Here is a 26,984-nt window from a genome sequence, read left to right on the forward strand (position 1 = left end):
TTTGAGCCTAGTTGGCCCTTGGAAATGGAAGGCTAATGCATTAAACACTATGGCATCTCAATGTGCAGAGTATCAGTGTCATGGTCATTACTTTTGCAACTATAGAGTTAGAGTACTATGTGCAATGTCTGAAGTGTGTACTTTCCTCTCAGTGATTTAATGTTAATGGTCCTGGCAGTCACACCACATGCATGACAAAATCTCTAAGTAATCTGTGATTCCCCATAGTTAAATACACTCAAATTATAGCTAGTAGAGTGAATAATTCACAACCAGGAACTTACATGATGGATTTAGTCTATTTTCCTGGTTAGAAAAGCCACAGTGAAAAATTCAGAATTGTCTATTATTTGAAGTTATTCACACATTTCTTCAGTGGTCAACAGGTTCTTTGCAGTTAGTTGAAAATATTTCCAATTTGCCATTGAGACTGTTTATTTAAATAAATCATGCCCCCAAATTCCACTTTTTGTAAAACAATAGTCTTCATGTGGCAAACAGGAGAAACCAAAAAGTCTTACATCCAGTGATGCCAATTCAATATTTCTTGCAGGGGAGGGGGGCAAATTCTGGTCCCTGCCTCCCTTCCTCCTGAGAGGGACCCTTCCTTCCTGTCCGTGCTCATTCCCCCTCCTCCCTCAAAAGGGAGGCCTCAGAGTCTACCCTCTCTTATCCATACAGTGAATAAGCCAGTGTCACCAGGCATCAAGTTCTCGACGGACTCCCCATCATTCTGCTGTACAGGAAACTACTCTCAATGCACGAGGTCACAACACCATTTGGTGTGGCCACTCCTTCCTCTGGATGAAAGAGTGACCAGGCCAAATTTCAGTGGATCCCTATGCCAGATCACACCACCACTGAAATTTGGCCCAACTGCCCTTCCCTACAGATGGATGGGTGAGCAGGTCAAATTTTAGAGGCATTGGGTATGTCTACAAAGGGATAAATAAAATGGCTGACCTGGGTTAGCTGACTTGGGCTCATGGGCTCAGGCTCCAGGGGTGAAAAAAATCACTGTGTAGTTAGCTCTTATATGGCACTTTTTATCAGTAGATGTCAAAGCACTTTACTAAGGGGGTAAGATGGGGAAACTGAGGCACAGAGCAGTGACATGGCTTACCCAAGGTCACCCAGCAGGTCACTAGTGTAGCCACCAAGTTTTCTGAGGCCCATTCCTGTGTTCTATCCACTTGGCAACACTGCCTCCACCTCAAAACAAAATGTTTCATTTAGTTTTTCCAAATGGAAAATTCCATCTTTCCCACAGAACATTTGGATTTTTGTGAAACATCATGAAATTGTTGTTTGCAATTTTTCAAGCAGCCCTAATTTGTATAAATGGGTGGACTTTCTGATATTTGCATACCACTAAAGAAGAGTGATTTCTGAAATTATATTCAATGAAAATTAAATTTTATTTAGAATTTTTAGGTGCATGTACATTATTTATAGCAGTGGCATAAAATGTCTCATGTTTCGTAGGAATTTACCCAAATTATACTTTCTGCTTTGCACAGAATGCTGTCAGATTGCCCTTGGTAGATATTAGAGATCATCAGGGACTAATCTGGGAATTCATACCTGGTGTCAGCTCACCAGCTGATGTAATGAGCATTGTCTTGTCATTTTGATTCCCTTATTCTGATTTCAGAATGCGTCAAAGTCACCAGAAATGCACACTGGTAAAACCACCTGCACTGCTTTGTATATGAGTTATACGTATTGGTTAGAAAAACTACATCATTTGCTTATAGTGAAAAATAAGAATGGTCAGATGGTCCAGATGAAATCTGTACATTTTCTCTTAGCTTAGTACGTGGGAGTGTGAACATTGTGTGTTGGCTTGTCCTTCAAAATGGTACCTCATGCTCAAGATTATCCTAGAAATCTCTTCAGTCTAGCAATAGGCAATTGAGATTGCAAATATTCAGGTTATATGCCTGCTTGCATTTTTAAAAGGAATTTAACACCAATGAAAGGTGTCAAATGGCGGAACCTAGTGAAAGAAACCTTCCCTTTATCCACAGAAAAGCTATGGTAGGGACATGACAAAGCAAGCTTCTCGGCACTGGCAATATGTTTTTGTGACATAGATGTTTCTTCACTAGGAATTGTTCCTGAATTGTTCACCAACCAATCCTGCACAAATATGTTCACCTTCCAATTTGGAGATACATTTTCAACGTCTGGGCTATATATCAACTGTTAATTCAGATATTTGCTACTCATTATAAATATTGTGCAGTTGGTCACCTGGTATTGTTGGCGCTCCATGACTATATGAGCGAAATCTTCTAAACGGAAGAATAACAAAGAGCAAATACTCTTGTTGATGCATGAGTACCTTGGTTTGCATGTAAATACAGGAATTTGTGTAATATAACAACCATTCAGAAAACATTAGCAACCCGTCTCCATTCTTTGAACCAAACCCTGACACAAAGAATCCCACCCACTCCTTCCAGAATAGCATGGATTTGTTGATATGGAAATATTGGCCTACAGGTTTGTTCTATTTTGGGAGGCCACAGGTATTCATTTGTGGAGGTTTGCAAGCTTATACACTGGATAATACAGATATCAGAATTGTATTATTTTAATGTTTAGAAAAAAAATCAGACAAATATGCAGTTTACTAGCAATGTCGGATACTTCTTCAAGGATCATGCATTATCTTTAGATCATGTTTAACATGATTTCAGAAACTTCTGAGTCTACACACAGCATGCAACATTCCTGTGTGACAAAATAGAATTTTAAATGATACCTTCTCTATTATTCACCCACCCAACCTTGTATTTTATTTTTGCACACACATGCACTATATGTATACACACGTACATAATCATGCATCACACATAAGCATGCATCTGTGTGCATCTGAGTGCATAGATAAATATATTACAAGTTAATGGTTTGCTGAATAAAGATGGACAAACATTCTTAATGTTAAAGTTATATTTACAGATCTCAAATTCACACACACATATTATGTATTAATAAATCAAGAGTTCTTTTAGGTCGTTGGAAGACTTTATATTTCACCTTTTCAATATTCATCAATTTTTCACCTTTTAAAACAGAGCACTTAAGCTTGTTTAAGTCCAACACTATTCAGCAAATCCTTAAAACACACATTTAACTTCAAGCATGTTGTTAAGCGCTTTCCTGAAGTAAAAACAAAAGAATAAAGGTACAGTTTAAATTTCTTTATTCCTGTGAAAAAAGGTTAAAGGGGAGGTAATTATTAACACAATTATGCTTTTTGAGCTTCTGAGGGTTTTAACTTTTCCCTGATACAGTATTGAATTGATTCTCATAAAAACAATAGAAGAAAAAAAATCTCTAATTTTATTGTCACATACATATTATAGACTTAAAATGAGTGAATCATTTTCCCTTCTCTGATTTTCTGTCATGGCTTCTGTTTGCAAAAAGCTTAGTAAGTAAGATGTGAACATCTTATCCTTTTGCTTCCCTTTCCCCAAAAAGTTGCATGCAAGGCAATTGCTTTGTGACTCTGTAAAGGAATTTAAATTAAATTACCATCTTTGGAAAAAAGGGAGTGATGATTAATCAATTTATTGATTATGCGTCAGAGTGCTTTAATTATCTCACTAAGATGTCTAGAGCAGAGCCATTAGTAATTGAATAATCTATTATCCTTGGGGAATTGATAAATTGCAAATATATACAAATATATTGAATTTTCTTTATTTTGGCAAGCCATCTTACGTTAGTGGGAGTCAGAAAGGAGGCACTGGCTTTCATTTTTCTAAATGACAAGACAGATACCAAGAGACATAATTTGCAAGAAAGAAATACTGAAACAATATTAGAGAGTAGGAGACAAATTCTGAAAATCTGAAATAATGCTTTTTTAAAGCAATAGATTTACTCCTGATTTACAGTGTTGTAAATTGGGGACAAGCTTTGGCACCATATTTTCTGCACCCCATTTGGCAGAGTAGGTAAGCCTAATCCAGATATTTGCTGTGATGAAAATGAATCCCCTACAATTCACATGAAAAAGCAAAACAGACTAGCAAGTTCCAGGCTACAAACTCTTCATGCTGCCCCTTACCTGGAACAGCTATCTCTTTTCTTTAAATCAAAGGCTTGATCCTTTGAAGTTATTGGAAAGACTCCAGCTGACTTCAGCTCTGGATCAGAGCCTGAGGAGTTTCACTTTCTTCCCTTAAGTCCCTCCTTAAAGCATACATCTTTTTAAAATGCTCCTACCACCATAGGGTGACCAGAGAGTAAGCGTGAAAGATAGCGACTGCGGGTGGGGGGTAATTGGCACCTATATAAGAAAAAGCCCCAAATATCGGTACTGTCCCTATAAAATCGGGACATCTGGTCACCCTATACCACCGCTCTACTTCAACAGTACCATTAACTCCTACACCCATATCTATGTTTTACTGCTAAAACACAACTCACCAAAACTAAACTAAATCTGAAATTAGCAATACGTAAGATCTCAATAAACGTATCACACATAACATTGCCCCATTGAATTCCTGCACCCATTGTCTTTGACTATTGCCATTGCTTTCTGTGTTATGTCTCATTTGTTTGGAAGTTCTTTGGCCCAGGAACAAACTTCCTCAATCACAGTAATGCACTAGGTAGGCCTTTGGTGCTGCAGCAGTAATAAACTATTAATAGTAAACTCACTCCATGTTCCCTGGGAAGAATGTGAAAACTGGTTTGAATAAAGAAAGAATTGACCTGAATCAATCTTCTTCTGAAAGTTGACAAAGTTTGTGATAAAAACATTTTCCCTATTCTTTTTCTTTAGCTATCCCTGGATTCATTCAAAAATGGAACTACTGAAAAGGAGAGGCTGCTACTACAACAGATTCAAACCTACCATAATACACACAATTAGCCTGAAAGATTTTATCTAGGTAAATGACTCTGTGCCCATCCAGCTTTGGTCTGTATGAGAAGCCAGAGATTAAGACTAGGATGATGGAAATGCTTACTAAATGCTTATCTACACTGAACATATCAGAAAAGCGGAGGTGTGTTTAAAAACGTATTCACTGTTCTTAATTCTCCCAAGGGTGATCATAGGGATCATCGTGGCCAGCTAACAAGTTTTTAAACACAATTTGTCCCTCTGTACACTACTATTCACATTCCTGTTTAACATCATGTTATTAACACATTTTCCCAACGTGGTACATTTTCCTGACTGTAGACAGAGGATACAATTTTCAAGAGGACCTATGCAACTTAGAAGCCTAAGTCCCATTGACTTTCAGCGCAATCTAGGAGCCTAAGGGCCAGATTTTAAAAAGGTACGGATGCTCCTAACCGTTACTGAAATCAATAAATACCTTTAAAATCTGTCTCTAAGTCACTTAGGCATTAAAAAATTACTTCAGAACCTAAATGAAACATATAAGCTTTGCCATTTAATTTCTTCTTTCTGTTTCTAAATGGTTAAAGGGTATTTGCCTGTATGTTTGGATGGACTTGTGTTATCTACAAATGGCATTGATTTCAGTAGGGTGGCTGGAAGGTCTGGGGATATTCAAGCTGTATGTGTTGTGTCTGATACCCAATCTTCAATATATAGGTGGTAATGTTTGGTGAAATGTGCAAGTGCTACTAACCTGATTTCTTTGCTATCCTGTAGAAAACCTGTGTTGGATTCTGCTCTATTCTCACTGTCAAATAGTTCCAAAACTGTGAGTCGAGGGATCAGAACAAGCACAGCACATGTATCGGGGATAGCACTAGATCAAGAAGATGAATCTGAATAGGAAATTAATTCTAATAGCCCCCACTCTGCAAAGTATGCCAGGGGCAGAATGGATCATTTGTTTAAATCATTTTTATTTGCTCAAATATAGTAGCCTGAGGTACTTTTTGTAACATTTTCCCTAGAGGATGTTCATATTCAGGTGTATTTTTATTCTTCCTAGATATCAGAGTCCCTCTTGACTCACTTTACAGGACTCAAGATTGCAGATTCTTGAGAGTGATTCACCATCGTGGCTTCTTTCTAATGGGATTATTATGTATCTAGAGATTATGCTAAATGTATATAATATTTTTAAAGCTGTGGGCATTAAGGAGGTGGATTTTGTGAGATGCAATAGACTGAATATAGAAAAAAAAATTCTCTACTCCTATTCATTGTATTGGTGAGCTATTGCTTATCATACTAGCCAGTGCTTCAGTGGCTAATGTGAAGAGTAGAGGAGAAAGTCAATTCTCTTGCTTAGAGCTCAAAAGTTTGTGAATTTAAGTCATTCTGTTCATTCTTAAATCTATCAAATTTGGTCATCCCAGCATGTTGTTCAGTAAATAGTGCTTGATCCCAGTCCTGCCAGACATCAGACTACTCAGCCGGATGCTTTTAACTGCCCTTGGAATGTACCAAGGGAACAAATAAGTACTCGGTGTACTGTGGGATAGGTTTTCAAAGAAATGCATGTGGAGTTGCTGTATGTGCACAGCTTGTTACTGTCAGTGGGTCTTGTGTGCATAAGTCCCCCTTTACTGCTTTGTAAATTTAACCCAGTGCAGAGAATGGTTACATAGAAGCAGCATGGATTGCACTGGAAGGTGACCTTCTACTTCAGGCAATAGATAATCATGAGTGTCTACTTCTTTCCTTAATTTCTTTTTTAAAACAATAACCTTTATTTAAAACAAAAACAAAAGCAAAACCCTAAGGAAACCGATTCCCAGTGAAAAATATTTTACGAAGGGAAAATGAGAACCAAAAACTAGAAGGAAAACCTGAAAGTCAAAACATTAAGATTTAAGTTTTGATTTTCAAGGGAAGGGAAATTATTTTCATATGAGGTCACTGAATATTTTTAAAGCTGTGAATTCCATTTTTTAAAATCTGTTCCTCAATGGGACCAGCATCTACTAAACAAACATTCTGATGTTTCTATTTCAGAGCTTTGTGGTACTTGCCAGGACCTGAACTAGCCCACCTGAGCTGATTAATACTTATGTGTTGAGAGTGAATTTATTTTCATGGATTTAACAGCTTCAGCTGTCTGCCACTGGCGATAGATATGGATGACCCTCATTCAACTAATTAACCAAATGCAAACTTGTTTCTGTGTCATTAATGAATCTTCCACTCTGAGATGAAAGTAAAATTAATCTTCTTGGATTAACTGATTGGATGCTTAGTTTAAGGAGTCTAACCAGTAGATGGTAAGACATTGTAATTACATCATGATTTACTGCAAAATCTCACTTGGAGAGCTGTAAAAAACATTTATACCTCTTATTGCAGTACAGCATGTGTTAAGAAATGAAAAGGAAAGGGGGAAAAATCAATTTGATTATGGAAGAGAGGAACACAGAGACACATATTTCAGCTGCACGGCAAAAGAGTTCAATGGTGTCAGAAGTTAAATTAGTTCAGAGCCTCCTATTCTTTCCTAAGTCTCCAATTCAGCAAAGCACTTAAGTATACACTTAATTTTTAACAAATGATTATATACTCATGGACTGAAGCACATGCTTAAGTGCTTTGCCGATTAGGGGTAGACGTAAGCATATGATCACATGCTTTGCTGAATGGGGGCCTAACCCAGTACATGACAGGGAAGATGTTAACAGTTTTTCAGACAATCTTGATTTATGCTTAGAATTTATGTCCTTAGCATCTGTGGCCTGGAACTAAACAGACGACTAGTAAGTAGGATGTGTGTGAGGGTACCCAATACAGCAACATAAAGCTAAAGATGAAGAAAGAGACAAAAAAAACAGGAATTCTCTCTCCTCCCTCCCCCACCCCCAAAATGATCATGCCTAAAATGAGCAATGAATGAAAACAACAGTTTGGATAATACAAGTTCCCGTGCTCATGCACACAAAATCATCACCAAAAGGTCAAACTGAATCCCCTGAAAAACAGACCCCTAATTTATGCAAGTTCTGATAAGTGTGTGGCATATTTATTTAATATTAAAGACCACCACGTAGCTCTTACATACAGCTTTTCACCAAAAGATCTCAAAGTGCTTTACAGAATCGATTTGGATTTGTTTTTCTTTAGTCATTTTTTTTAAATATATAAAAAATATTTCATAGTACAATATTTTATAGCAGAGACTACACTATGCAGTTTGCATGGATGTAAGGAACCAGCTGGCTTCAAGCTGCCAACACCTTTGTGTATGGATATTATACAATAACACAAGCTCTGTCTTACTTCTTAAATCATCATATAGTGTTACTTGTGCCTATTATTTCCTCAAGTGAGTCCTGTGATATTGCAGAGATATTATGCCTTCTGCTGCTCTGTGAAAGCTGACTACTTTCACAATAAGAAAAATCAGCAGTGGACAGTACCACCGTTAAAGTAGAAATGGCAATACAGCCTTTTCTCTGAGCAGCATCACAATTGGGCTCATTTTTCAAGATACATGCTAATTCAAGGCAAATCCATGGACATTTAATATGAAAGATGGTTCTTGGAGAATAAACAATCGCTTTACAGCAAAGAGTGATTATTGTGTTTCTTCAACTCTGGAGAACATTCTTAATGTTGCCTGTGAGTCATAGGTCTTTCCTACATGTGGAAAAAAGATAATGGCTACAATAATCCTTCTAGTAATGCCACCAGCTGAATTTCAACTTTCAACCCCCTCTTCAAAGTTAAAAGTGAGCTTCCAAAGCTTTTAGGAGGCTGCTGCCCTTTTCAAACTGCATTTCAGGTGCATCATTCTTCCTGATTTATTCATGCTAAAATGTTATGCACTATTCTCCTTACGTATAAAGCTAGAGAGGGCTGTATAGCTTTACTCTACATCCTGACAACCTGCTCAGATGAAGCTTGGATGCACTGTGAATGTGTCTTTTGGCTAGTTAGGAGAATATTAGTTATTGCCTTAACTGAGCCCATCCACCGACATGTAAAATAAATGCAAACACTTTTTTCTCCCCTGCACAGTAGGAAAGTTCCACTGCCCCATAGTCCAAAACCATGGTGACATAACTTAAGTTACTTTTCCTGAGCAGAAGGGAGCTTCAGGGGCAAGATGTGGAGGGGGCAGTAAATGAGCAAAATCTGAAGAAATTCAATACAGTGACATGTAACAGTTTGGAGATATGGAGGGTGGACAAAACCCCTGCCCAAGATTGTGCAGGTGAGTGGATTAGGATTGCTTGGGGGTAGAGGTACCCCTGAACGATTCCCATGACATAACAGAGAAAAATAAATGGAGCTTCATTGAGAGGAGCCATGCTGCTTTGTTACACAAGCATACTCAGCTCAGGATCACATCTAACCAGAAAAAGAAGTCACCTGCACCAAAATGAGAGCCTCAAAAACATCTGCCTCTTAGGGTATATCTACACTGCGCACTAAGACCTGGCTTTTACTCAGGTTTGAACCCAAGCCCCTCTTCCATCCACACACAAATCAGTGTAGCTTGGATCTGTAAATACCCAGGACATGGGTCCTAGGACCTTGTGTGGAAGAGATCAGAACTCAAGTCCCACTGTGACTTGGGGCCAAGCCCTGTCATTTTGCAGCGTGGACACAGGTCAAGCAGTCAGCATGTCTGTGTTGTGCAGTATGGGCACATTAGGAGGGCTGTGAGACCCGGGTCCAGCAATTGTAAACCCCAGCTTCTAATGCAGTGTGGACACTCAAGTGTGGGCTTGGAAACACAGAGTCCACAAGCCTTGGTCCCAGAGGCCTGTGTTTACAATGCAATGAGACATACCTTTAGAGATATAGGTATCTAGTAGTATTTTTAAAAGGTGGTTTTGTCAAGCAATGTATGTGAAATGAGTTTGGTTGTTGAAGTCTAGTTGGCAGTGGACTCACATCCAGAATCTATTATCACAGTCAACAATCTTGTTGCAGAGGCAGGAGAGAGGCCAATTAAGGACTGAACAGGGAAGAAAATACCCCTATAGCCAGTTCCTCCTGGTCACTGTTGAGACATATTAGTGAGACAATATTGAGCATCGTGCTCTGGTGCTGTCTATCCTGTACATGGTACTGGGAGGTGGGTGGGTGGGGAGAAAACGTAGATATAAGTTTCCAGATATAAGTACATCCCACACACTTCACCAGCAGTAAAATTAACTAGAAATAAATAAATAAAAACTCTGAGAAAATCTGTCCTTTCAGAAAGTGCCCACCATTCCAATGAATTCCAGTTTCAGACTTACTGGGTTAATAGTCCTGCCATCAGGATGTTCTGAAACCACATACTGAAGCAATGCCATATATGGGTTGTGGTTTATTGTGAACTGTAGTAAAATTGTAAACTATCACTTAAATGCTGAGGGGGGTTTCCTGGTCCTGCTTGCAGGTTAAGGGTACATCTGCATTGCAATGAAAGACCAGGTCGACTGACTTGGGCTTGCAGGGCTAAAAATTACAGTGTGGACACTGGGGCTTGGGCTAGAGCCTTACATGGGAAGGTGTGGGGGGCTGGGAAGCTCAGAGCCCATGCTCCAACCTGAGTCCAAATTTCTATACTGCAATGTTTAGCCCTGCAGCCTGGATCAACTGATCTGAGCTCTTAGACTCAGTGCTGCAGGTTTTTTATTGTAGTGTAGGTGTAGCCTAAGAGGCTCTGTATGGAAGCATGTAATCAGAGTCAATTCTGCACAGAGCCAGGTGGGGTGAGTTGTCCTTCTTTGTTGTAGGGAGCAACCTGCTTTCTCCCCATCCCCCACCCCCAACCTCTTCCAGCAAGACTATTTTATGTTTTTATCAGTTTCTCCATGTGTACGCTGTGGACGTAACATCCCACAAGGCTGCTTCCATTCCTTATATCATCTCATACTACATTCCAGCAAGTAAAACAAGAGGATGGAAGGACATGGACAGTTGCTACAATTACTTTTACTCAAAAACGTTATGGCTCAGCAATATGGTCTAATGACTAGGCTACTGACTGCAATCAGAAGTCCTGGATTCCATTCCCAGTGCTGCCACTGACCTGCTGTCCCATGTACTAATTTGGACAAGTTACTTCACCTCTCTGTGCCTCTTTCCCCTCTCACCTGTTGTCTTTCTTGTCTATGTTAATTGTAAACTCCTTAGGGTGGGAACTGTCTCTTACTATGTGTTTGTACAGTCTTGCTTGGGGCATGCAGGCTGCTAATATAATACCAGAAATCAATAAAATTGATAATTAAGACAACGTTGGTATAATTGGTCAAATTCACGTCTAGTGGAACATCATTAAGGAATTCCATGGAGGATGAATTTGACCTTTTAGGATCCTGATATAAACACTTGTTGCTCCCACGGTCTTCACTGGGAGGAGAGGGGCACAACACCTTACAGGATTGGCCCTATCTTGGCAGGAAGTTAATCCTTCTGGTCCTGAGTGAACAATTGTGCTATCAAAAAAAGAATTAAGGAAAGTGTTTAGAAGAACAAACTTGACTGTTTGGCCAAACCTAAATCCATGTTAACGCTCAGAAACCAGCTTGACTTTCCAGATACAACCTCTCATTCTGCAAAGTGGCTGAGGTTGGAGTATTATAGTAGTGACCTGCATAACAAGCAAGGAATTTATGTACAAAGCAAATCTTACTGGGCATTGTACTTAGTGGCATTGATTGTCTCTGAAAGGAGCATCAATTCTATCTTGTCCAGCTTTTTTGTAAATCAGAGTCTGTAATTCAGAGACTGTGGGTGGGAGAGACTGGAAAAGGTTACTAAGAGAGATCATTGTTAGGGCTCCTAGCACTCCATTTTGATCAGGAGACAGCCAACTTTATCTCAGCACTAAAACTGGCTGATATTTGAGACTGTCCAGGACAGATGGGAGTTATAGTAATCTCTTTCTCAAGTATCAGTTGAGGCCAACGAGATCCTGGTCTAAAGCAAAGCAGGTTTAGCAAATAAAACACCTCGGGAAGCAGAGTTAGTGAGCCCTTTCCTATCCCTAGCCTCCAACTTTGACTCATTTTAGCATCTTGAGGACTGATCCAAACCCCATTTAAGTCAATAGAAGGTTTTTTTTCCCCGCCTCTAGTGATTGCAGGCCTGTCAGGGCAGGAATTGCTTTTTTTCTGGGTTTGTACAGCACCCAGCACAAAGAGGCCCTGATCCCCATTGGGGTCTTTGGGTGCTATCATAGATTAATATTTACTGCTACTATTCTTCCTAATCTCTGAACCAGGTCCTTGGTTACACAAGAACAGCTGAGATCTTTGGTAGCCCTGACTTAAAGTAGGACCTGAGTGAGAGTGAAGGACCCCTTCCCCCCAACACTAGCCCTCCACAGTTTTCTTTCATGTATAAATTAATACCCATATTGCATAAAGCACAAAATAGCTAATCTGTAATTGCTTAAAATAGCAGCCAAAAACTGAACCGGGGGAGGGGAACTTGAGGGTGGGTGTTGTCTTTTAAGCCCTTTTAGCACATTTTAGGACAAAGCCCAAGTCAAAAGAAATAGCAATTTTTGGATAAACTAGCACATTCATTCCCATAACCTCAAATGGAAAATCCCAATCATCCGTGAAATCAAAGAGAAAACAAGTTCCTCCTACAAGAACGCTTTAGTAATTATACTGCTTGGGATCAGGATTCTCTCTTTTACCCTCCCACAGACATTCTTTCTTGTGATCTTTTACCATATTCCCTATTAGAGGAAGAAAATCAGATGGGGGGGGAGATAAACACACACAAAATGCAACACTTATCTCAATGATGCTGACCTACAAAATGAACATTATTCTAGGTGCACAGACAGAAATCTCCTCTACGCTGACTGGGAAAGTAACGAAATAGCACTTCAGATCAAAGAACTGCCAAACACCACATACTCTCAGCACCAATTAATAAAATGACACAGTCAGCAACCCTCCAACCTGACACTCTCCTTAGGCCCCATATTCTCTTGTCAGTTATGGACTGTGCATTCTGGCTTTTGTTACAATTTAAGTAGAGAGCTAATGCAACCCTTTTTCAACCACAAATGCAGTGACGTCTTGAGAAATATGTAGTGATGAAATATGGAATATCTTGAAATAGAGTCTTTTCTTCTTTTGGAATATTTTATTTACTGAGTGTACGAAAGTCAATTGAATACTGCACACATAATCAATGTATGTTATCAATAAACAGGCTTAAAAGGCAATCAGCTCTAAACAGTAACCTCAAACACAGAGTAGGGACAGTTACATGCCAAAAAGGTGTGCACTGAGACAGCATTGCATCAGTAAGTAAAGACTGCACTGTATCTCAAACTGGTGCCCGCACTACTTTACAAAGACATGGACTCAAACCAGAGCAACCAAAGCCAAACCAAAAGATTGCAGACCATTCTCTATTCAGCTGATGAATTAACATTATGTTTATTATTTGTCTCACCCAGCACCGAGAGGCCCCAACAGAGGTAAGAGCCTCACTGTGATAGGTGCTATACAAACACACAGTAAAAGACAGTCCCTGCCCAAAGCTATTGCAATCTAAAAAGGCAAGATAGTTAAAGGGTGGGAGAAAAGAAGGAATATCAACTCCATTTCACAGAGAAAGAACCGAGGCACAGAGAGAGATTAAGAGAGACTTGAACCGAGGTCTCCCACTTTGGCTAGTGGCCCCATCTTTCCTCCAGTGGGGTCAGGCTTCGACTCATGATAGGTGATGGGAGACCATATTTTGTTATTTTCTAGTGTATGGGAAAATTTTGCTCTGTTATATTGACACAAATCTGGACTAACTCCACCAAGGTCAGTGGCAGTACTCTGAACTTTCACTAGCATTACTGAGGGCAGAATTTTTATCACTTGACCAAGCTATAAAATGATTGTACTCCTTTTACAAGTCAGAGAAGAGCTGAAATGCAAAAATTAAAGACCAGATACTTAACGTATCAGTATCTAATGATAGTTAATAAAAAGCAAAACCCACAATAATGTTATTGTTTGTCTGTTCTTACAGATATTTACATCAACTACACACACGTTTCCTTAATTCCTGCTGCTGCTTAATATAATTTAACCCATTAAACAAACAAACAGGGCTGAAATCTGAAAGTTGGCAGCCTGATTACAGGATCTCTTTAATGTGCTTTCAAACAACACTTGCTATCAGGTACAGCCCTCTGTAGAAGGGGTATGCATGGTTGTATTGCTGCAGGAGCACCTTAGGGCAGAAATTAACTTAGGGATACACTGTATGATCCTTCTGTTTGAGGTACCTAGGACTTGTCTATCCAAACATTTACTTTGTGGCAAGATGGGGTGTAAATCTATCCCTCACTAGCCTGCCATGTACTGAGTCCACGTGGACCCTGCTGACATGCACTGATAGTTCCTTAGCTTTGAGCTACTCCTGTTTCAAAGGAGGGTAAATCAAAACTTCTAGGGAACTGTTAGTGTGCATCAGCAGGGTTCACATGGACAGTTACGTGTCAGGCTAGTGTAGGGTAGATTGCCACAAACTAGCTGTTCACAAGGCCTAATTCACAAGAGCAATCCCATTGGTTTCAGATGAACTACTTCCAAATGTTGTGCAATCTAGCCAGAGAGTCATAACTCCTTCCCTAACTCCTCCTTTGCTCCAAAAGGGAAATAATCTCAGACAGCCACTTAAAAAGTGCATATTAATTACCCCCTGTACACCAGCTCAGCTCCACAGGCTGGCACATAAGAAATGTAGGGGGAAATCAAGACTCCATTCATTCTCCAAACCCTCTCAGCCACCTCTGTGCCCAGCAGCAGCCCAGTAGAGGTGAGTGTTCCCTTATATCCAATAGCCCATTGGTTAGGGCACTCACATAGATGTGGGAGACCTAGCTTCAAATCCCCCCTCTGGAACAGGGACTGGAACCCAGGTGTTAACGCTCGCAGGTAAGTGCCCTAACCACCAGACTAACCACATTCTCTCTCTCTCTCCTCTCTCTCTCTCTCTCTCTCTCTCTCTCAATTACTATTTTGTTTTATTTATACCAAGTGGAACACCTTCAAGATGAGAGAACAGGTGAATCTGCAATTGTCAAGGGCTGACTTTTCAAATCTCATCAAGGATGCCTCCAGCCTTGGGGTTGTCTCTTTTTTGAATCTCATACAAATAAAAATAAATAAACACAAACTTCCAAGATGTTGGAAAACAACAGTGAGAAAAAATATATAAATAAATGATTACCTCAGTGTTGTTTCCATGCACTTTTTTCCTGTGTTCTGCACTTTCAACTAGTGCTCTGAACATTATACTGCATCCTACAGTCTTCCAACCTATTGACACAGTCATGTCTGAATGTCTAGGAAACTATTCAGAGGACCTAATCCTGCACCTGGAAATTTTGCCACTGATTTCGCGATCAGATCCAAAACCAAGGTGTTTGTTACAGAAAAAAAAAACAGAGACCTATTTTTTACATGTTCTATTTCTCTGGCTTGCTTTTATGGATTTGGCAACAGATTATTGGCCCTTGATCTTGCAGTCTTTAATCTCTCAGAAGCATGTTCCAGCACCATATTATATCTGGAAATTCAGACTATGGTCTGGTAGGTTGGCTCAGTAATATCTGCTACTTGTAGATAACCTGACCTGCTGATTTTCCTGTGGAAAAGTTTAGGTTCCATTGTATTGTCACTTCAAAATGAATAAAAGAAAATAATGTGGAATAGGGGGTTTTGGTTGGCTGGTTGGTTTTCCTTAAAATTGCAGGTATTTTAGGCTATATTTCATGGTGGTTGTGTTTAAGGCAGAGTCAGATTTTGAAGGATAAAGCCGGACACAAGGACACAGCAAGAATTCAGAAGAACAAACTCTGCTCTCCATTTCACTGTTGTAAATCTGGAATAAATTTACCGTGGGTATGACAGAGCAGAATTTGGCCTAGAAATGTCCATGAAGTCAAGACTTAAGAAAAAAAAAGTGGATTCAGTTCCCCTTTCATTTTCATTTGCCCCTTTTACTTTCTTCTTACCATCAAGGGCTTATTATACTACTCCTTCCTCAATGGGCTGCATGTAGAAATTATTGTGTGAAATTCTCTGTGCTGTGTTATGCAGAAACAAGATCATCACAGTTGTCCCTTCCAGCCTTCAAAAAACTATGATTCCTTCCAGAGATGACCAGATTTTTTTATCAAGAACACCGATACTGTATTTGAGTTGGGGCAGGGATAGTTAGATAATTCCCTCTTCACTATATCCTGCTGGTCTAGAAATAGGAGAAGAAACTTGTGACCTACTATAGTTTTCAAGAAAAATCTTTTGCAAAAGCAGACCATCAGGGCACCATGTTTTAAACAAACAACGAAGACTAATTAAAATATGGAAAAAAGAAATAGACCCACTCGTGACAGGCAAGCAACATATTGACCCTGAGAGATAAAAGTTACCTTGATTGTGGAATAATGCCAGCAGCCAAAGTAATCACAACTATGGAAATGTCTAACACTTTGTGCCATATTTAATAGTTTCTGTCATCTCAATTGCATCACACCGTGAAGAAAAAAAAAACTATTGGACTGGCTCACAGAAGACAACTTATCACATGGCCAAACCACCACATCACTGCATTCCATCTTGATAACAGGAATGCTAAGTGCTGAAAGTGACATTCTGCAGCAATGTTGTGTGACATGACTCCACTCTGACCTATCTCAGAGTGAAGCTGGATCTCAGGCTAGCCTTCCATGACCATCTGAAGAAGGTAGCTGCCAAGACAAAGACAAGGGTCAACCCGGTCAGCATCAGTATCAGTGTTATGGACATCAGCGATGGCCCTTGTGTACTCCGTAGAAGAGTACTGGGCACTGGTATGGACCAGAAGTAGTCCTATTTGACTTGTTAATGTTCAACTAAACATTACTATGCAGTGCATCACTGGAACTCTCAAGTCAAGACCTTGGTTGCCAGCGTTGTTGCACATTGCTCACACATCCATTCCCCTGCGATGCCGCAACCCTTTGGGAATTCCAGAGGATCATGGAAAATGAACATCTTCCCATCCATCAGGACCTTAACAACATCTGTCACCACCACTTGAAGTCACGTAAGCCCTTTTGGACCCACACATTTAACCTTCAACAATGCAACTTCAACTCTGATGAAGCTTGGAAAGCTGAATGTAGTTCACAAGAAGTCACAAATAAACACCTGGTGAAAGACCTGATGCAGAAAATCCCTGGCTTTGATCTCCCACGAAGCTCATGGGCAACCCTAATCAGATCCGCACAAACCATGACAGATGTGAATATTTGCTCTGCAAATGGAAAATTAAAGACTCTCCAGTGTGCGACTGTAGTCACCCAGAACAGACCATGGAACATATAATAACTCAATGCCCAATTCACAAATATGAAGGAGGCATCACAGCAATATACTCTGCTATTCCAGATGCAATTATTTGGCTTAACTGTCTAAATATAAAATTATAGCTGTTGCTCTACATTTACATCAGCCAAAGAAGAGCTGTTGCTCTACATTTACATCAACCCCGTGCCCAATACTTAGTCCAAGTACTCGGGCCAGGTGCTGGGCAGGTGTCCAGGGTGGCAGAATTCTCCTCACTTCAGGCAGCAGAGAATCTTCAGAACTCTTCTACAAAGGCAATTTCAGCCCAACAGCTGAAGCCATCTACAAAAAGCACTTATCCAAGGTCCCAGTGGGTGGGGCAAAGGGTGCCATGCAAAGTGTCCCGTCATGCCCTGCCCCTACCTTCTGCCACATAAGGAACTCACATGGATTGGGGCTCTATACAAGTCAAGGTCACACATCCTTTGCATGATCCCCTCCTGCTCTAGCTGTACCATACCAGTTCTGGTGCAAAGGGGTCTCTGTGGCTGTGGAGAAGGGCACTGGTTTTGTCCCAGATTGAGACCTAGTATAAGTTGCAACTCTTTTTGCTTGAATGAAGTTACATGAGGGCTGAATTTGGCTCATGACAAGCATTGCTAGTATAAAACAAACTAATTGTAGAGCTGTTTTAATACATTCAGGGGCAATTCAACTAACCTAAGTTCCTTAGAACTTGTGACCCTAAGTTAAGATACTTTCTTAAGTTTCTTTCCTCAGTTTGTTTTGAGTGAAAATGGCTACCTTGATTCAGGAAAGTAATTAAGGATGTGCTTTATTTTAAGCATGCATTTAAATTCAGTTGACTGACGCAAAGTTTACCACATGCTTAAGAGCTTTCCTGAATTGGGATCAAAGAGCCTGAAACATCTTTCAAGTCAACAGACATTTGACAGTGGGGAAGACCATACATAATTGTAGCTGAGAAAGATGCTAGTGTCTTTCTGTATACAGAGCTGTCATTTTCCTCTGAGTGGAGGATATTTTTAGTGTTTTAAAATCCATACAATCAAGAAAAAAAGAAAAGCAGATTTTGAAATGGTTGTTTTATGCATTCTTAGTGTTGATTTTATCACTTCAGAAATGCCAGGCAGCTAATGCATGGCTATCCTATTTGCAATGAGGGATCAAACTCCTGGTATGGTTGAAGCCTTTCTGGTTTGGAATTTTTACTGACTGGAAAAACAGACAGTGTTTAAACCTCTATGCTCTTCAGAACAACAACGAAACACTCTCTCTAAACCCAATCACATCACACCGCCTCAGCCCTCATCTGTATAAATGGTAACAGGTTCTTTTTTAAGTTCTCTGTACATCTCTAAAAGTTCAGTGCCAGATGTTTGAAATGTCAACAATACCAGGTGGTTGCAGTGCAGTGACCTCCGTGGTTTCCCATTCAGTAGAAGTGGCTAGTGATGTAAATATAATTATGGTGCATTCCACTAAAAATGGGTATAATTATAATATAGCAAATAAAAGTGTTTGCAAAGCAAAATACATTAATAACTTTTTTTTCATTATAATATACTCTCTCTGGGTATTATTAGTGCCTCTAAAAAAGCAAACTGTTAAGGTGATGAGAATGAGTATGTCGGAGATGGAAGACCAACAGTAGTTACACTCCGTTTGCATTCATTTCCTCACAAGCTGAGTAAAAAAATATAATGTTTCTTATAATGTTCTTTTTTCACTAAGACAAAAATGTTCTTTTTTCACTAAGCCAGGAGTTCTCAAACTTCATTGCACCGCGACCCCCTTCTGACAACAAAAATGATTACGTGACCCCAGGAGGGGGGGGAATGAAGCCTGAGTCCACTCGAGCCCTGCCGCTCTGGGTTGAGGGGGCCAAAGCTAAAGCACGAGGGTCTTCAGCCCCAGTCAGGAGGCCTGTAACCTGAGGCCCACTGCCCAGGACTGAAGCCTTCAGGCTTTGAACCCAGACGGTGGAGCTCAAGCTTCGGCTTCAGCCCCTGGCCCCTGCAAGTCTAAGCCAGCACTGGTGACCCCATTAAAACGAGGTCACGACCCACTTTGGGGTCATGATCCTCAGTTTGAAAACCTCTGCACTGAGCCATTGCAACAGCAGATTGTATATTTTCCTACTGTCCAGAGGCCTCGACAACAGGGCTGGCCTTAGGGAAACTGGCATTCTTGTTGAACTTGTAATTGGGTGCTCCTGGGTCCCGCTGCCTCCCTGGGCTCCCCATTCCACCTCCCCCCATTGACCCTGGCTCCGCTGCCCCTCCAGGTTCCCCAGCCAACACCCATTGCCCCTGTGCCTTGCTGCCTGCCCCCCCCCACCAACTGCCCCAAGCTCACTTTATCAGACTCACACCCAAAGCCTGCCCCGCCCTTTGCTTTTTGACCATGGCACCCCCCTCCACCAACAGCATGATGGGTAGTTGCTCATGTCACCCACCCATAAGGCTGGCCCTGCTCAACAAACAGCTAAAAAAAGGCTGTTTTCTCTTTTTGCATTTGAGAAGCAAACTTGGTGAAAAAAATATGTTCCCATCTTCAAAATTAATTGAAAGAAGCATGTAGAAATATGCTTAAAGTAGCCGGCCTAAATATATACATATATGTCATTGCCAGAAAAAGACAAAAATAAACAAACACACCTTCAGCTGATGTAAACTGGCATTGTACCATTGACTTCAAAATACCTGCACCAATTTACACAAGGATCTCACCCCATATTTATGCATTATATTTAAAGGCCCAACTCCTTAGTCTTGCTATGGTTGCTTTGCACTGCTCTGGTGATGCAAAACAGGTGGTCCACATTCCCTGGTGCAGGGAAATCTGCATGTGATGCAGAACCATCACCCCCACCTTCCCTGTTTTTAGGGTTGCCAGGTGTCCGGTTTTCAACTGGAATGCTGGTCGAAAAGGGACACTGGCAGCTCCAATCAGCACCATACATAAAAAAGTCCGGTCAGCGGTGCATTGGGGCTAAGGCAGGCTCCCTGCCTGCCCTGGTTCTGAGTAGCTCCCGGAAGCAGCTGGCACGTCCCTGAGGTCCCTAGGCACAGGGGTGATCAGGGAAGCTCCGTGTGCTTCCCCTGCCCCCAGCGCTGGAACTGCAAACCATTGGCCAGCCTTATGGTTTAGAGCAACCTTCAGCCTTCTTTGAACAAAACAGATGTCAAAGGCAATGTAAGTTAATGCTATTAAAAATGAGAGATGGACTGAGGAAGTAGTGGTTTGACTCAACAATGGATCAGATGGATGCATGTGTATAAAAGGTAGGGCAATGAAGTAATAAGCAAGGAAAAGATACAATATTACATTTAATGGTCCATATGCAGTGCTAGTGGAGGGATCCCAGCAGTGCAGGTTCTGCCTGGAATAGAATTATGGTGGTACAAGGTACCCATCACCTCCCTTCAGTTGAGGAACCCACAAGTTGCCAATGCACCCCCCAAAATAGATGAAATGGGTAACTGAGGGGGCCCAGAGCAGTCTGCCATGAACCAATTCAGCTTATCCCCTATTTATTTATTTTTCCTTTCTATGTTGCCTCAGGTGGGGTTTGAAGCTGCCCTTACCCAAGGGAACCCTCAGGGTTTGGTGGCAATTCAACCACAACCTGCCTTGTCTCCTGCTGCAGCCCTCCAGGAATTTCATTTCACTAGCAAGAATTCTCTTATGTTCCAGATACATCAATGTTTTCTCAGCAAAGCTCCTATATCCATACTTCTAAACAGTTGCCTTTTTCATTTTCCCACACTGATATCTGTTTTCAGTGTAGGAGTCTTTTAATCTCATCTCAGCCCCAGACAAGGACCTTTCCACTGCCTCACTAATTGTACTGTCTTCCTAATATCCTGAATCAGAGGGGCTCCAAAGAGTCAGTCCCCTCCCCCACAGCTGTCTGCCTCATTACACAAAGCACTCACAAGTGACCTACTAACCTCTATCCTCCAGACCATGAACTCTCTCACATGCCAATGGGGCAACTCCCTGCTAGGTAACGTTTTGCTTTTAGTTACAGTGGTGTCAGTCTGGAGTGACTCAATGAAGTTATTCCCTATTTACACCTGGGTAACTGAGAGCATCATCTGGTCCCTTACATTTTGTTGAACAGGCAAAAACACATGTGATTCTTAATGCTGAAATAGCAAATTCACATTTTTTTTCTTTGTGAACAATTTCAGTGATTGTGAATGGTACTGGATTGACATTCCTGGAGACCATCTTTTATTTCATTTTTTTCCTCAAAGCCAGAGGACAAGCGTGTTGATAGCATGAGTAGTCACAAGTGCAAACTCTCTCATGTTTTATGTACATTAATATCTTGTTCTGGAGGGACCATCTAAAAAGTAGTATGAGAGTAGTTCAGAGTCTATGCCCATTAAGGGAATGATTCTATAAAGAGATGAGTATCTTCAACTCCCATTGTAGCACCCTGCAGTATCAGGCCCTCAGTCTGTGGCCTCTGATACCATCAACCAGGGTTCTAGTTGTGATTGTGGTTTCTGTGATACAGATAATGGTCCATTTGGAAGTGGGTTGGGACCGCAAACTCATTCCACAGCCCACCAAAAAGCTAAAAATGGACTTTCATTCTAATTCACATTTTTCCTTAGTCACCTAGGTGTCAAGGCAGATATTCAAAAGCCCAAAGTACAAGAGAGATACTATAGCTAGTTAGATCAGTCTAAAACAAAATAACTTTTAACAATCAAAACTCTCATGAATGTGGGGCTCCGAAAAATGAAAATGAATCCTGTCCTCTTTGACTATGAGAGCCCCGAATTCTTTTTGAGAGTTACATTTTGGAGGAAAAGGCTTTTTTAAAAATACATCGATAATCTTTTATTTAATGTATATGCCTACAGCTGTCAACTGCCTCCAGTCCCTGTTAGTGCAGTGATATGGAAACACTTTTACTGAAAACTTGTTAGGAATACCTCAGAGAGTTCACATTCATATACATTTAAGTGAGTAGATGAACAGAATCTACCTAATCTAATTGGGGAAAAAATCAATAATGTTTGCTTTCTGCTTATCAGCTGTATCCTATTTCTTGTTGGTTATTGCTTACAATATTTGGAGGAAACCTTTGTTTAGACTTTAATTTGTTCTGTTCCTTTCATGGTCACATCCACTTGTTCAGTTCAACAAGAAGGGAACAGCACATGGGAATAACACATTCTAGAGGATGTATACTGTTGATACAGTATATATCTTGTTGTTACAGTATATATCTTGCAAGCACTTTTTTATTTTATGACTGCACATCCTGAAATTTTTCATAGCAATGGGAACATTTTTAACTGTTTGGTTTAGTTAATAAATGTATTATAATGCGCCAGGGAGAAAATGTAATGTTATGTAGTATGACAATATTTTAAAAAAAATGTTTATTTTTTCATTACTATTGTTTTAATCAAGTTCATTTTCAGTATATAACAAATTAACCTGTATGTCTGTTCTACTTTTCCTCCTAAAGGATCCCAAATGTGCTTGACAACATGGGCCCTGATTCTGCAATCCTTACTCATTTAAGTTCTGCTTAATATGAATAAGGGGTAAAGTATTGTACCCTTAAAACAGATGCAACAACTATTGCCCTGATGCTTCATAGGTGAATCTTTGTGCCTAGATAGAGCTCCATGATTTCAGTGGGGTTCCACATAGACTTAGGGGTCCATTTGCATGGGGCCAGTTTCAGGATCAGGGCCTAAACATGAAGGATTTGAAAGAGGAATAGGTGCCCATGTTTTGGTCTTGGCAAAATCTGAATCTCCATGTTACTACTTCTCTGGAACTCTTCTACTGGTGGCGAGTTACTCTGAACTGCACAAAAATACTGGGGTTTGGTCCACTAAACAAACCCACAGATCCTGTGAGATCCACTAAATGCATCTGATGAAGTAAGCTGTAGCTCACGAAAGCTTATGCTCAAATAAATTGGTTAGTCTCTAAGGTGCCACAAGTACTCCTTTTCTCTTTGTGAGATCCAAGGAGACCTTGTGGCTCTGCACTACCACCTGACTACTCGAGCACTCTGTTGCCATTAATAGTATGGCTCCTGGAGGAATCACAGTACTAGAATTTTCTATGTGAGCCACTGTCTCTGGGAGCAGTGCTGGGAGGCAGCTCCATGGCATCTAGGAGGAAGTTACAGAAGTTACTGTAGACTCGGTCTGGAATAATTTACTCTGGATTAAACCACAGTTTTGGTGGGGAGCAGACAGCAATTCAGTTACCCTGCCAAAGGAGGATCATCAGGTTCTAGATTAGTGATAGGCAAGCCACTGGAGAGGCACTCACCCTTTCCCTGACACCACAGGCAAGATCTATGGGTGTAGATTCCCTTAAACTCATGAAGGTAGAGATCCATGGGGTTGACATTACATGATACAATCTATAAATAACAGTTGCGGGACTCTATTATAGTATGGAAGACAGTATATTACAAGAATAATAGGCATACTGGTTCAAGGAAGTCATTATTAAAACCAAGAATCCCATACATAACTAGACTGCTAGTTTAGAGAACACTCTGATATTCCAAGACAGGTGATGTCTTTGCTACCAAAGATGCTAAATCCCTGGGAATATCAGTGATCTAGCTATGGTTGAAGCATAGTAGCTGGTGTCCTGAATACTTCTACAGACCATTATCTCTTATAGTAAACTACTAAAGGCTCTAGTGCAGTGGTGGGCAACCTGTGGCTTGCAGGCCCACACATGGCCCATCAGGGTAATCCGCTGGCAGGCCATTAGTCAGTTTGTTTACATTTGCACGGCCGCCTGCAGCTCCCAGTGGCCACGGTTCACCATTCCCGGCCAATGGGAGCTGTAGGAAATGGTGACCAGCACGTTCCTGCAGCCTGTGCTGCTTCCCGCAGCTCCCATTGTCCAGAAACGGCAAACCGTGGCCATTGGGGGCTCCGGGCGGCCGTGCAAATGTAAACAAACTATCTGAAGGCCTGCCAGCGGATTACTCTGATGGGCCATGTGCAGCCAGTAGGCCGCAGGTTGCTCACCAGTGCTCTAGCACAGTGATTCTCAAACTAGGGCCGCTGCTTGTTCAGGGAAAGCCCTTGGCGGGTTGGGCCGGTTTGTTTACTTGCCGCGTCCGCAGGTTCGGCTGATCACAGCTCCCACTGGCCGCTGGTTCACCGCCCCAGGCCAATGCAGGCTGGAGGAAGGGCGGCCAGCACATCCCTTGGCCCGCACCCCTTCCTGCAGCCCCCATTGGCCTGGAGCAGTGAACCGCAGCCAGTGGGATCCGCAATCGGCCGAACCTGTGGACGCGGCAAGTAAACAAACCGGTCCGGCACGCCAGGGGCTTTCCCTGAACAAGCAGCGGCCCTAGTTTGAGAACCACTGCTCTAGTGTATATATGTTAGCTTTACAAGTTATAAAAAAATAAAAATAATAAAGTTGCCTTTCTCCCAGTGTGTGATGAGAGGAAGGAAAACATGGTTAAGTGCTTGTGAATTGTGCAGCCACATGAGTGATATGCGACACAGCTGAACAATCAGATTGCTTAGTCACATTTTATGCATTTTAATTATAAAGGCATTTGTTTGTGGTTGACTTCTGTATTTAAAGCAAAGAGACCCCTTCACCCAGTCTGAGGTGTATAAAAGGAATATCCATCATCCCAGAGCAATGTATAATTATTATTCTCAGTGTTCCAGCTAGGAGGTAAAGTGATCAGTGCTGGTATCCACCCCATCTCTCCAAGTGTTGCCAGGATACAAATGGCTGTTCCCCTCTCCCTTTTTATTTTTAATTGAAAGCAGATAGAAGCAGTTCCCTGGCATAACAAATTACAACCCTATCCCCTCATTGATTATTCCTAAAGTCCAAGAAATGACACAATATGCCTGACTTTCATCAGATTTATTCACAATTTACTGCTACACCCAATGAGATGAGAGTTGTTAGGAACACAGTGCTTGTAGGGGTTACAGAATGACAGGGTGTAAAGATTCAGGCTTTGCAAACCTAACCCACTTTCACCCCAATTTTGAAAGTAGGGTATACTGCAATCTAATTCTATGACATTTTAAAGAAGACTACATATAACTCTTCATGACTGACCAGGCATTTTAGTTAAAAGGGCCTAAATGGGCCTCAACTCTATCAAATTGTTAGTGTTGTTAGCTCACATAGGACACTGCTTATAAAGGATCCTGAACAATCTGTTTTTATACTGATTTAATTGCTATTGTGCAGGTCTGAGCTCTGCACCAGAAACATGAACACTAGAGCACTAGTAGCACTGCTAATTCTTTTAAAGGCTTGGCTGTTATAGTTACATGTTCATACTATCTGCATAATGAATTGTCCTCTTCCAGGTGATAAATTATTTATCAGAGTAATGAACAGATCAATCAGTGGAGCTTGGTAACTGAAACATACAGTTTTTGGCAAAGCAGCGTCTGCATGTTTACATTTATCACAGAAAAGCCTTGACTTTGATGTAAACCTTTGAGAGGCATTTATTAATCATGATCTCATTACAATTTTGGGGGGACTAATGGCTTTTTATTTGTCAGAATTATTTCCAAGACATAATGCTGTTGTCCAAAAAAAAATATAGTTCTATTTTTGCTATTTAACCTTTACACAACTGGTGAAAAGGTAACTTATTTATAATACTGCACGTTATGTGTGTGTGTGTGTGTATATATATATATATATATATATATATATATAAATATAAATCAAGATTGGTAATAGAAATCAGAGTGATTTCAGATCTGATGTCAATGGAATGTTAGGGCTTTCAGGTACAATATTTGAAAGCACCTGGTGGATTTGCAGCTGCATATAGTAGTTACTCGCTGTAGAATTGATACTATTACTCTGGGAACAGGTCCAATTCTTTTAGAATATGGCAGGGAGTTGCTAAATGTGGAAACATACATATTGGGTACATTTTAGCGTTTATTAGTGAGAGATTTGGGGATTTAGGCTAGAATGTGCTCTACAACTAATCTGAATATACATCTACTGAAGTGTGAAATGGTGTATTCTGTATATCATGAAAATAATAAGTGTGAATTAATTTCTGAACCATGGTCCTACAAGTTATTCAGATCAGGTTTGGCAGAGCACTTGATAATAAAGGGAACACATTCAGAGTTACATAAAGATTTTGCCGCGACTGCCATTATAATCAGCCAGACTCTCGCTATTTTTTGCTTCCACTCTGCCTAATTAAAAATGATAGATAACTTTATTTTTCCTTTCTTCACTTCCTGTAGATATCTCTGTAGACACACTGTCATAGGGACACCTCCAAAAATGTCATGACAAGAGATGATCTTGGAAGGCTGAATATGTGGAAAGAAAACAGTTCTTAGGTCAGAACTTTGATCTTCCCTTCCATCAATATTCAACAAAACGTAATTGTACGTTCAAATACTGCATCATGCTGGTTAATTATCAGAAATATATATATTTAAACCATGTGAATTAGCTATATTAGTGTATACAGCTTTCCCAGTCTATCTCTACTTTAAGCTTTAATAGGGAAGGCTATTTGGTTCAGGACATTTGCCTTTTGCAAATAAGCTTGAACACATTTAGCTGTACATATAATTCATATCAAACCAACCAGATGTGAAATAATGATGGCCTTAAACATCAAATGATATATGTTATCAATGATTCAAAGTCACTACATTGATATGTACCTGGCTGTGCCTTCTACTGCAATGGATATA

This window comes from Lepidochelys kempii, chromosome 2, assembly GCF_965140265.1.
Source record: "Lepidochelys kempii isolate rLepKem1 chromosome 2, rLepKem1.hap2, whole genome shotgun sequence".
NCBI classification, from domain to species: domain Eukaryota; kingdom Metazoa; phylum Chordata; order Testudines; family Cheloniidae; genus Lepidochelys; species Lepidochelys kempii.